The following is a 14,156-nucleotide window of genomic DNA, read 5'->3' as shown; positions in this document are numbered from 1 at the left end:
ACCTTATAAAGCTTCTTCTAAAACTGAGAAGTGAAGCAAGGATTTCTATAAAAATAATCGAGATCGAAACTCCATGAAGTCTTACGATCTCGGTAACATACAACTTAGCTAGTTTCTGAAGTAAATAGTTTGTCCTGATGTAACACCCCGTACCCGAAACTGTTGCCGGAGTCGAGCACGAGGCATTACTTAACTTCTTTTACTAATTCAGAGCATAAAAATCTACTTTGCAAATTAATTTCATTATTTACAGCAAAGCTGTCCAATCGCGCAACAGTTACTAAATTAAGTATAACTCGAGCTACGGAACACGAAATTTAATTACGTAATTTTTTTCCTGAAACTAGACTCATATTTATACTTACCATAAAATTTTTGGAATTTTTTATTCAGCCAATTAGTACAGTTTATTAGTTAAAGTCTCCCCTGTTTCACCACCTGGCAGTCCTGACCTCTTGTCACTAAAAATAAGTTTTCTCACTTTAGAATTTTCATATGAAGTTCTTACTTGTTTCTACAGAAAATAGACTCAATAAGGAATCTAGACATATAACCATTTTTATACAATTTTTAATGATTTTCTAAACTCAGAACAGGGGACTCCAAAAACAGTTCTGACCTTGTCTCACTAAAATTCACATATCTTAAAATATAAATTTCTTTTTGCTACACCGTTATTTTTCCATGAAAATAGACTCAATAAGCTTTCATTCCATATATTATTCACCCTCTAATTCATTTTATACTATCCTAGGTGATTTTTCAAATTCACGTCACTGTTGCTGCCTGAATTCTGTTTCTTTGCACAATTTTACCTTTTCATGATTTCCATACATAATTTATCACCTAAACTCTTATAACAACAAATACCTTCATACTTAACCATTTTAATGACCATACATCATAAAATAATTACACACCATTCTTTAGCAAAATCATAACTACAAACATACAAAATAACTAAATCCCTAAACATGCCATAACCCAAACATGTTTCATCATAAAATACCGAGTAGTTGTTCTTGATAGTGTGGATGATCTCCGACTTCTTTAGGATCCTTGAAGTAAGCTTACAATACTATAAGAGAAAGAGAAATAAAAGACATAAGCATAAAGCTTAGTAAGTTTACTAGCAAATAAATAATAATATTTAACACAAATAATTAAACTCAAGTGTCTATATCTCTATTTTACTCTTTAGTTAATCTCATACTAGTTCTCTTGCTTGATTACTTAATATACTTGTGTTCATAACTTACTCTTCTCTTGCTGCATCATTGAATATCAAATGTTAATATAATAAATTCTTAACTCCTATAACTCACCTGAGCTTGCCATTTCTTATCTTTAACTGAACTTTCATGTACCTGATTCGTTTACTAGCCTGTTGAACCACATTGGAATAATAAGGATACTCGGGTATCTTCTGATCATAACATGCCAAAGCCATGTCCCAGACATGGTCTTACATGGGATTTTCTCATATCGGTGCCCATTCCATGTCCCAGACATGGTCTTACGGGGGACCTCTCATCTCGGTGCCAACGCCATGTCCCAGACATGGTCTTACATGGGACCTCTCATCTTGGTGCCAACGCCATGTCCCAGACATGGTCTTACATAGGACCTCTCATGATCTCAAGGATGCCAATGCCATGTCCCAGACATAGTCTTACATGGGATCTCTTTACCCAAATGTCATGACATTCGTATCCAGTACCATCATTATGTATCAACGGGGCTTTTTAACTTTAATTCTCTATCATTTCATGCTTGGATCATCATCAAATAAATTCATAAAATAAATTCATAATTGCTGGAAAATAGCAGCATTAATAATAATTATTGAAATATTGCATTTATTTACCGTAAACTTACCTCGGTACCAACTATAGTCAAATTCACCAACTTAGTCTTCAACTTTACTCTTTCCTTTGTCTAACCTCGAGTTTCGTTCTTCTTGATCTAAAATAGCAAATTTAATTAATTTAATACTCACATTCATCAAAACAGCCCTCGACTCTAACTTTTTCAAAATTATAATTTTGCCCCTAAACTTTTGCATAATTACATTTTTGCCCCAAGGCTCGGAAATTAAACTTCATCCCTTATTCTTATGTTTTATGACATGCTGAACATTTTTCCCTTCTATGGAAACATCAAATTCCCACTCTAACATGCACTTAAGAACATTAGGTATTTTTACCGATTATGTCAACTTACTCATTTTCGCTTAAAATCGGCTAGCAAAAGTTGTTTAACATAATTTCTAGCTTCATATTCTATCATAAAACATCAAAATAAACACTTTTCACCTATGGGTATTTTTCCAAATATAAACCCTAGGTTAAATTATTGCTAGAATAAGCTAAATTAAGTTACCGAGATCTCAAAAACGTAAAGAACATTAAAAACGGGGCTTGGGATCACTTACTATGGAGCTTGGAAGCTTGAAAACCCTATCTATGGCTTCCCCCCTTGCTGATTTCGTCCTAATGAGGAAGATGATGATTTTTGTCCATCTTTTTCCCTTTTAATTATTTTTATTACTAGATTACCAAATTGCCCCTAACTTAAAAATTTTCTATTTCACTTATCTCATGTCCATTTTTGTCTACCAAGTTACCAATGGTCTAATTACCATATAAGGACCTCCAATTTAAAGTTTCATAACAATTGGACACCTCTAACATGTAGAACTCAACTTTTGCACTTTTTACAATTTAGTCCTTTTGACTAAATTGAGTGCCCAAACGTCAAAATTTTCGAACGAAATTTTCATGAAATCATTTTGTGAAATCATAGACCATAAAAATATAAGAAAAATAAAATTTTTCTCATCGGATTTGTGGTCCCGAAATCACTGTTCCGATAACCTTAAATTTGGGCCATTACACCTGACATGAAGAAAATGGGAAGACTTGGTCAAACGATCCACGATGACCCAAACAAAATCTTTTTTAGTGGGTGTCAAGGGCAACCCACTAACGAAGTCCATAGTTACCAGTTTTTATTTCCAAAGAGGAATCTTAATGGGTTGAAACAAACCCGAAGGCAATTGGTGTCCATCATTAACTTACTAGCACGTTAAACAACAAGAGACGAAATTCGTTACCTCTCGTTTTGAACCAGACCACAAATATAACTCACAGAGATCCCAGTACATCTTATTTCTATCAGGATGCATAACATAATGGCTACTATGCGCTTCATACAGAATAGACTGCCTCAAATAAGAATCAAAAGGCACACAAACTCGACACCAAAAGCATAAAACCCCATCACAGTTCCACTTAAAATCAGAAGTACTACCTTTCTCAACCTAACGAAACCGCGGAATAAAAAAGTCATCCCCCAATTGTTTAATCTGAATCTAATTAATCCAAGTTGGCTTAACTTGCAACTCGACTAACAGACTCTCATCATCAAATAGACTTAAGCGAGCAAACATCGCCCTCAAATCAAACATTATTTTACGACTAAGAGCATCGACTACTACATTGGCCTTACCAAGATGATACTTAATTGTACAGTCATAATATTTAAGCAACTCAATCCATCTACGTTGCCTAAGGTTCAACTCTTTCTAAGAAAGATACTTGAGGCTCTTGTGATCGGTGTAAATGATACACCTCTCACCATATAAATAATGCCTATAGATTTTTAAGGCGAAGACAACCACAACTAACTCAAGATCGTGCATAGAATAGTTGTCTTCGTGTAACTTAAGCTGTCGGGATGCATAAGTCACTATCTTAACGTCTTGTATCATAACATAACCCAATCTAACGTGTGATGCATCACTATAAACCACGAACTCTTTGCCAAATTCAGGTTGTATCAGAACAGGAGCTTGAGTTAAAACGGATTTGAGCTTCTCATAGCTCGATTGATGTACATCAGTCCACACAAATGGTGCATTCTTACGCAACAACCTAGTTAGAGGAGCTACAATAACAAGGACCCCTCAACAAACCTCCGATAATAACCCGCTAATCTATGGAAACTAGAGATCTCAAACACATTCTTGGGTTGTTTCCACTCATGTACAACTTTAATTTTCTTAGAATCAACTCGGATACCCTCAACAGACATCACGTGAGCTAGAAAAGTTACCTCCCTTAACCAGAACTCGCATTTGTTCAACTTAGCGTAGAACTTTTTCTTATGGAGTATCTGAAGAACTACTCTAAGCTAATAATCATGATTATCCACAGTCTTAGAGTATACCAGAATATTATTGATGAAGACCACAATGAACTGATTCAAATACGGCTAAAAAACTCGATTCATAAGGTCCATGAATGCAACCAGAGCATTCGTCAAACTGAAAGCCATGACTAAGAACTCTTAATTTCCATAAAAAGTCATAAAAGTAGTTTTATGAACATCAGCCTCCTTAACCTTAAGTTGACGGTACCTAGAACATATATCTATCCTAGAGAACACAGAGGCCCCACAAAACAGATCGAATAAGTTGTTAATCCTCGAAAGTGGGTAACTATTCTTTACCATCAATTTAGTCAACTGACAGTAGTCCACACACATTCTCATTATACCATATTTTTTCTTTACAAACAGAACAGGTGCTTCCCACGGAGACACACTAGGTTGAATGAAACTTTGATCGAGAAGTTCCTGAAGTTGAGCTTTTAATTTCATAAGCTCTTTCGATGCCATGCGGTAGGGAGCAATGGACATCGAAGTTGTACCCAATAGAATCTCAATACCAAATTTGACCTCTCTATTCGGAGGCAACCCTGACAAATCCTCAAGAAAGGCATCCGGAAACTCCTTAATCGTTTAAATGTCCCTAAGAGATGAATCCAAAAAACCCGAATTAAGCACAAAGGTTAGAAATCACACTTTGACGTAGCTACCAACTTTTGGGGGCAACAATAGACAAAATAGTCTGAATAGTAGCAAGTTTAACCACTGGACTAAACGTTTATTTAAAATCACACCCTAGTACCTGAGAGCGGCCCTTTGCCACTAACCGAGCCTTACGACGAGCTACAGTACTATCAGGATTCTTTTTCACTTTGAAGAGTCATTTACAACCAATCGCCTTTCGGTCAGGCAGTAAAAGAACAAGTTCCTAGGTGGAATTTTTTATTAAAGCATTATACTTAACTTGTGCTAGCAACCGCCACTTCTTACTAGCAAAAACTTCAGCAACCATACGTGGCTTATGATCAACAACTTCAATAGACTGTGTAACCATGTGATGTGTATTACCCACAGGCGGAGAACTAGAAGGAGCAATTGGAGTGGTAGTAGTCAGAGCGATATGACTTGAATCTTTTAACAAAGTAGACAAAGTGTTTTGCTAAAAATAAAAAACAACACCCAATTTAACATTTGAGTCTATTGGTCTAGTTGTGGTACGAAAATCAGTGTTAACAAACAAATTAAGGAACAACGATCCATTATTAGAGGACTCAGCCAGCCTATCAAACAGAGGCTAAAAGATAAAAACATATGTAGAGACACACCCACCAGACTAGGAAGGAACCACAAAACTCTTAAGGTACAGAAATTGATGTTCATCAAATACAACGTGTCGAAAGACAATAACCCTACAATCCAGTGTAAGACATTGATACCCTTTATGATGAGAACTATATCCTAAAAACTTGCACGGCTGAGAATGAAATTCTAGCTTGTGATTATGAAACGGACGCGGATATGGAAAACAACAACACCTAAACACTCGCAAATGATCATACGTTGAGTCCCTACCATGAAGTACCTTATAAGGAGACTGACCTTTTAAAGCTGAGGTAGGTAGACTATTTATTAAATGTACAGCACAAGTGAAAGCATAACCCTAAAAATCCATAGATAGATTCACTTGAGCCAAAAGAGTAAGACCCATTTCAATAATATGCTTGTGTTTCCGTTAGGCCATACCATTATGTTCGGACGTATGTGGGCACGAGAGCTGATGAACAATACCATGCTGAGCCAGAACTATCGTGAAAGCGCGAAACTCACCACCCTAATTGCTTTGAAATTGTTTAATATCTTTCTTAAATTAAGTTTTGACCAACTTCTGAAATTGAATAAAACAATCAATGGCTTGAGACTTATGTTGAATGAGATACAGCCAAGTAAAACGACTACACATGTCAACAAACGAGACATAATACCAATTACTCCTACAAACAACAGACGCAGGTCCCCATAAATCGGAGACAACAAAGTCTAAAGGATTAGTATATTCAATAGTAGAGTTCGAAAGATGAAATTTATGGGACTTTCCTTTTTAACAGGCAGTACAAATATTATCAAGACAAATTTTATTTGAAATAATTTGACATTGATCTAAAATCGATTTAACAATAGGAGCGGAGGGATGACCAAGTCGACGGTGTCATTGTGCAAACACATCACAACTGGTAGAGCGAGTCTGAAACCCAGTGTTATGAACAGAAGGAAACACATCGATTTCAACATGAGCGACCGGTGAAAAATGATAGAGCCCATCACAAGTGTGGCCCTACAGCAAAATTTCCCGAGTCTGGATGTCCTTAATAACACAATGAAACAGGTGAAATTAAAAAAAAATTATTTTCTTTAGCAAACTGGGAAATAGATAGAAAATTCTTCCATATATTTGGCACACACAAAATATTAAACAGATGGAGCAACTTATTTCTCGTAGGCAAGATAGAATTTCCAGCACATGTAATTTTTGCAGGAGTCTTATCACCCATTGAAAGAGGAGATGTACCTGAGTATGGCATAGACTCATTCAAAGCCGAGGCCTCCTTGCAGATATGATGCGTAGATCAGCCCGCAAGAACAATCTCCACCTTCTCAACCTTTGAGATTCGAGATCCAGATGTTTCGGTCAGGGCACAAGTATTCTGAATCTTAGCCACTTACTCTTTTATCATCATATTACCTTCTTTAATCAAATGCAACTCATGTTTTATGCGAGACAATTTGGCTTCGGTCACGACGGCGAATAGTCGATTTGCGATACTCCATACATCAAATGTCGTCTTTGCTTCTGTAAAACAAGGGAGAAGAGTACCACTAATTATGGATAACAACCACGATGCAAGTAACTTATCTTGCTAATGGAATAAAGATGCCTTTGGATTTGGAACTAGACAACCCTCCGTAGATGGCACAAAATGTGGTAGAGTAGGTACGGTTCTTTAGATCAAACCTGTTAACTCATAACCTTCAATAATCAAGCATATATGTTGTTGCCACTAAACAAAATTACCTTTATCTAATTTGACAGTGTCATGCTGAAGAAAGCATTAAACTAACCGAAAATTTGTAAATGATGAACTACCATTGTTTGTAGAAACAAAATTAGTAGAGTTAGCCATGAAAGCGCAGCATGAGCAAGTCTCCAGGACTTAGGCGAAAGATACCATGTAAGTGTATGCAAAGAATTCAATAGAAACAAATGACTAAACGAATTGAGAAATGATTTTTTATTATTGCCTTATTTTGATAAAGTATACCAAGTGTATTTATATACAATGTACATAGGGATAACTGCTACTAACAACTTGTAGCACCCCTAACTCGTATCCGTCGCCGAAAAGGGTTACGAGGCATTAGCGAGCATAACACAATCTAACACAATTCTTTATTACAATTCATACTCTGAAGTTTAACCGAGTCATAACCATTTAATGAACATACCATTCCGTAAAATTATACACAACCACACATTAATATAAGTCAAGCTATCCCATACGACTTACTAGGCATGCATATATAAAACATAAACATGCATCACCAAATAACAAAATACAATTGTAACCGTTTCCAGCTTAGGTGCATTTCACAATAGCCACATTAAACATTTTTGTACACAAATAACAAATCAATGTACACCTGATTTGCATGATAAATAGCATGTCAAATTTTCATATACTCAACCAATCAATTAATCATTTATTCAATGATCCAATTTAACCTTTATAGGTCATACCAATATCAAAACAAAATCTCAACTAGGTACAATTTCGTAACTAAACAACATTTTTAACCAAACACATTTTACTTGCTCAAGTGACTGACTAAACTTCTATAAAACATAGTCATCTTTTGCCATCACCAACCGTACCTAAACAACCTATATTCAAAACAATCTCTTATACATAACTTAGCTTACATGAACTCATATTTTATTGTAAAAAAAACACATTCATCAACTAAATCGTTGATTAACCTAAACTTATAAACCAAACACCATACGTTTATATACCATGGCCGAATATACTCAAACATTTGCATCATTATCAAGCCATTTTCGCATGGCTACATATATACAGATCAAAATAAACCTTATTGAGACTAGCCTATACATGCCATAAGTTGAAAATACAAACTTTTAAAGTACCGAAATAGCGATCAATAGTGTGATGATGTTCCTAGATGATCCCCGAACTCAAGCTAGCTTTCAAAATCTATAAAACAAAGAAAAGACACACAAAGTAAGCTTTGAAAGCTTAGTAAGTCATAATCAATTAATTCATCACGAGAACATATAAAATTTGATATGTAATAGACCAAAAATTTAGCTAATCTCAAACACATATTCAGTCATTATTCTCACATAATCCAAATTACTATGTTAAGTAACTTCACTTACCTTATTCTTTAACGAACATATACACCATATACGTACTTGAGTTATTTAGTTCAAATTCACATTTGTACTCATTTTGATCTTGCCCGTTGAACCATTCAGAATTGTTAAGGACACTCGGAAATCATGTAAAGTGCGTACAATGCAATATCCCAGATATGGTCTTACATGTTAACATAAATCGATGCCACTATCCCATACAGGGCTTTATACGAATCATACACGATGCTAATGTCCTAGACATGGTCTTACACGTTTTCTCACTTCGATGCCAATGTCCCAGATATGGTCTTACACAAAATCACACATCGAAAATTATAATATCATGACATGAATATCATATACATTTCCTACGGTTCATTCGGGGCTTTTGACTTTTTAACTAAATCAATTCATGCACGAAACCAATCATCCAATGCTCAAATCAAATCAGCAATATATATATACAAATAAAATTCAATTCGGCAATATAAGTATACATATATAATTCAATTCGGCAATAGGTGCATACCTATACAATTCATTTCGGTAATATAAGTATATATATACATTTCAATTCGGCAATAGGTGTGTACCTATACAATTCAATTCGGCAACGTATATTCGTATACAATTCAATTCGACTATAAATATCATATATAAATCAATTCAAGTAATATATAAAACATATACATTTCAATTCAAAACAAACATTTATTTACTTATGAACTCACCTTGTTTTCGGGATAAACAAAATGGATTGACTATTCGATAACCTTTGATTTCCCCGATCTAAATCCGATTTCTTTTGTTCTTGATCTATATACATTCAAAATTAACTCATTTTATTCAATTTAGTCCCTACTTTACAAATACACAAAATTCATGCAATTTAATACCTTCCTAAGCTAGCCGAATTTTCCTAGTGCACATATCAGCCCATATTTATCATTTATTCACACTTTTTCACATTTTCACAAATAAATCCCTAATTTGGATTTTCATAAAAAATCACTTTATAAAATATGAAAATCTTTAACAGTTTTGAAATCGAAGGCATGGGCTAACTAGTACTAGCTGCAACGATCACAAAAAAGTAGAAATCATTAAAAACGGAGTTAAAACCGTACCTAGATGAGCAATCAAAGTTTGGCCGAACCTAATGCACTCCCATGGTTATTTTCTTCTCAAATTTTCCGTGGTACATTAAGGAAGATGATGACTTTTACTTTTATTTTAATTATTATAACATTATTTACCAATTTACTATAATAACCTTTATTTTAACATTAAAAGTTCACTAATTTCAATTTTTGTGATATTTGTGGGCTAATTTCACTTTAAGAACTTTTCCTTTGAGGTTCTATAGCTATTGAACCCTTTTTGCTAATAGAATTTAACTTTTACGCTTTACGCGATTTAGTCTTTTTTACCGAATTAACTACTCAAACGGTAAAATTAAATCACGAAATTTTCACACATATCAAAAAACATACTGTAAATACCAAAAATAATATTAAAATAATTTTACGACTACGGATTTTTGGTTTCGAAACCACTGTTCTAAATTAACTAAAACCGAGTTGTTACAACACTTATGAACATCTCACTAACAACCTAACAGATTCTTTACTAAAGATTATATACTCTAACAAATTTTAACTATATTATCTAATAACTTAAATATTTTTATCATATTATAATCAGTTTTAAAAATATTTAAAACAATATTTATAAAGTGTTTTAGATATGATATTTTTATCCTATAAAATTAACTTTTTACACTTTTGAAAAATTGTATTCTAATTCTAATGTTAAGCAAATTTTAAATAAATTTCATTTTAATGAGCTTTTAATTTTAATCTTCACTATTATAAATTTTAAACAATTTTAAATAAATTATTTTATTTCTAATTTAAAAGAGTCTTAATTTTAAACTATATTTTAATTTTAACTTTCAATGTATTAAATTATTGTTTAACATATGAGTTTAATTTCTTTAGTTAAACAAATCAGATTATATTTTAAATAATTGTATAATATTAAAAGTATTTTAAATTATGGGGTCTAAAAATTGTTGACATATCAAATAAATGCATTATTCACTTGTCATTATTTTAAATTGATTTCAATATGCTTGACCTTAACGTGGTGTGTAGGATTAATAACCATTGAAACTATAGAGGTGTTGCCACACCACACAACTAGAAGTTAATTTACTGACACATCAATTTTAATTGGCAATTGTTTTATCCATAGAATCTCAGAAACATAGTTAACTAAGTTGCGGTACTCAACTTTTGACGAAGATCTACACACAACTGCTTGCTTCTTAGAACACCATGCAATAAGATTAGGTCTAAGGTACACTTAGTAATTGATCTATCGTAATTTGATATGTCAAATTAGACTCCCTAATACGCTTAAAGAGCTTGTTTTTGAGAAATTGATATGTTTTTTACTTAATTTCCGTTATTAGCTTTAATAAGTGGATTAGTATGCTTTTTATTACTTTTGATACCCGAAACAGCCAAATGTGCCAGCGAGGACCTAATGGTTGGCTAAGTGTTGTACGGATTAGACGCTTGAACGTGAGCGAAAACATCGCCTAAAAGGAGGTTATCACAATATCGAAGCCTGAAAGTCATGATACCCCCGATAGTGTTGAATTAAAGAGAACTGAGGTTTTTCCCAGTGGTATCGCAATACCAGCTATGGATATCGCGATACCTAGCTCCTAAGGACTTCCCCATTTTCAAGACTGAAGCTGATATCGCAATACCTAGCCATGGGTATCGTGATATCACTGTCAAAAGGAGACAAAAAAATTTACCAGAAGGGTATTCCTTGTCCAACATGTCCCCCAATAAAAAATACACACTCAAGGGAAAATTGGTCAACAAAATTAGGTCTGATATTTGCTAAAAAGGCCAAAATATTGGCTGGAGAAAGAGAGCCACGTAGACACTAAACTTAGGATAGTTTTCCTTTTATTTTCTCTTCATCTTCTTTAGGGTTCAGTTTTCTTCATAGCTGTAGAACTTAGGTTGTTGCAATTATTTTTTTGTTTTTCTAGCATTTTTCTTAGGTAGTTAAGCTAGTTATTACTGTAGCTGAGGTTTATTTGCAAGTTTAGTACTTTAAACTTTGTTGTAATCACACTTTAATCTCTAATTTAATGCTACTTTAGTTTGATTTATTTTTGTCCATTAAAAATCTCATATTTATAGTTTGTGTTCATTTACTTTACTATTAGTTGCTTTTCTTTCAACTCTTTCCAAGTAAAAATCACAACTTTTATCTTTTTGCTTAAGTTTTATGTCAATGGCTTTCTTGTATTCTTTTTTGTTGTTTGTTAGTTTAAAAATGGTAATGAGTAGCTAAATATTTAGGGGTTGGTTTATAGAAATGTTGAGTAATTGATTTTTGGACTCAGGGACTAAATTACAAAACTAGACTAAATCAAATAGACTTTAAAACTGAGGAATGATGCCCCTAAGGGAAAATCAAGGTAAGTGAGACCGAGAGGAGATCTTATTGGGAACCAATTTGATAAGTCTCGGGTTAGTAGGTAAGGTCGAGAGATAAACCAGACTAATTTGTCTAATTTGGTAAAGCCAAGGGCAAGAGATAAATTAGAGCTAATTTAGGAGTAACAGCAATTTATATCCCTAATTCGGAAGTCAACCAACCACATGGAAATCAACCAATTATTCTCTGTTATCACATTTGCTCGTATTTGATAGGAGCGTAGTTTATTTTATTTACAATTTAGCCATTACAAATTCTAGTTAGTTAATTAGTATAATTAAAACTCTTAAATGGATTGTCGTACTATAGTATATAACGATTGTTTAGACTCTTTAATTGCATGCTTGTAGCTAGAATCCGCTTAATCCCTAACTCCTTTAGGTTTGATCTTCGGAAGACTCTTGTACAATGTTGTACAAATATATTCCAACTAGTCTGTCACACTTGCAGACACTACATGTAGTATTTGATTGATTTTTGTTTTAGTGTTGATTTCTCTCGTGGTCCACGAGGACGGCGAGAGGCAGTCAGTAACCTATTGTTGAACAACGATCTTCAACGGTTGAGGCCCAGTCAGTATTAGAATAGCATACTAGACCAAGTTTCCCTTTTGTAAAATACAAACCATGATTCATAGTGCCATTAAGATACCTTAATATCCATTTAACAGCTTTCTAATGAGTGTTAAGAGGTGAATTCATATACTGACTAAGTTTATTGACACAATAAGCTAGACCACGTCATGTAATACATACATATTTAAGTCTCCCAATAACGTTGTGATATAAGTGGTTATCATTGAAAAGGCTACCATCCAAGGAAGCCAACTTAGGAGTGCCCACCATAGGCGTAGGAGCTGCTCCAATCATACTTGTTTTGTGAAGGAACTCAGTAATGTACTTCTTCTAAGTAAGAAATAACCCATGAGATATTTGATGAACCTCAATACCAAGAAAGAAATGGAGATCACCATGATCTTTGAACGAGAATTTACTGTTGAGCTCCTTAACTACCTCATTGATTTCTACACTTGAACTACTAGTAAGGACTATGTCATCAACATAAGCCATGAAAAGAAGCTGAGTACCTAATGAAGATCGAATAAATAATTAGGGAATTAACCCAAAATTGGTATGGTACATTAGTGAACACCTCAACCCTGAACTGGTCTGGACTATAAGATCGAGAGATAAGTAGTTCTTGACGATTCGTTAGTTTAGTGAAAAGTTAAGAGATCCTACTAGGGTAGCGACTAGTTGATTTGATAGAAACCCAAAATAGGAATTAGTTATGATCACCAAAGCGAGCTAATCACCTATGTCTACATTTAATTAAGTCTAGAAATTAGTTTTCCAAAGTATCTTTTTATTTATGCAGATTTTATTTCATCATTTATAAAAACCTAAAAATCTTTCCTTTATGTTTTGTCGTAATATAATTTATTTAAACTACTAATTAATTGTATTTGTGTTTAGGTTAACTTTAATTTAGTACTCACCTCATTTGGGTATGATCCTCGAAATACTCATCTATTCCATTGTAAAAACTATATTACAACCTGACCTGTATACTTGCGAACACCACCTCAAATCTATATTTTTAGTTGCAGTATTCACACTCTGGACGTTGGTACGTCTGGAGGCGGTCAGCTTCCATTTCAGATACGCTATAAAGGCTTCCATTTCCTAGCGTGTTCACGATAGGGATTCACCTAGACTCACGTTTCGTGAGGTTTGCCCCTCATCATCCAGGGTCACGCAAAACCCCATTAGGTAATAACATTCCTTCAAATCATCCCATATGTTGCCATAACCCACCATTATGGTCTTACACAATAAGCTACCACGGACTTTTCTTTTCAGAGATAGTGATTAAAGTTTCAACGGAACCTTTTAAATGACTCCGTCGAGACAGACACAGACTTTCATGTATTGATACCACCTTAAAACTTAGCTCTTTGATCCATTTTCATATATCAGACGGACATCCACATAACCCTTCTCATATATTTCAATCACACTCG

This window comes from Gossypium raimondii, chromosome 2 (genome assembly GCF_025698545.1).
Source record: "Gossypium raimondii isolate GPD5lz chromosome 2, ASM2569854v1, whole genome shotgun sequence".
Classification (NCBI taxonomy): Eukaryota; Viridiplantae; Streptophyta; class Magnoliopsida; order Malvales; family Malvaceae; genus Gossypium; species Gossypium raimondii.
This window is presented reverse-complemented; position numbering follows the sequence as displayed.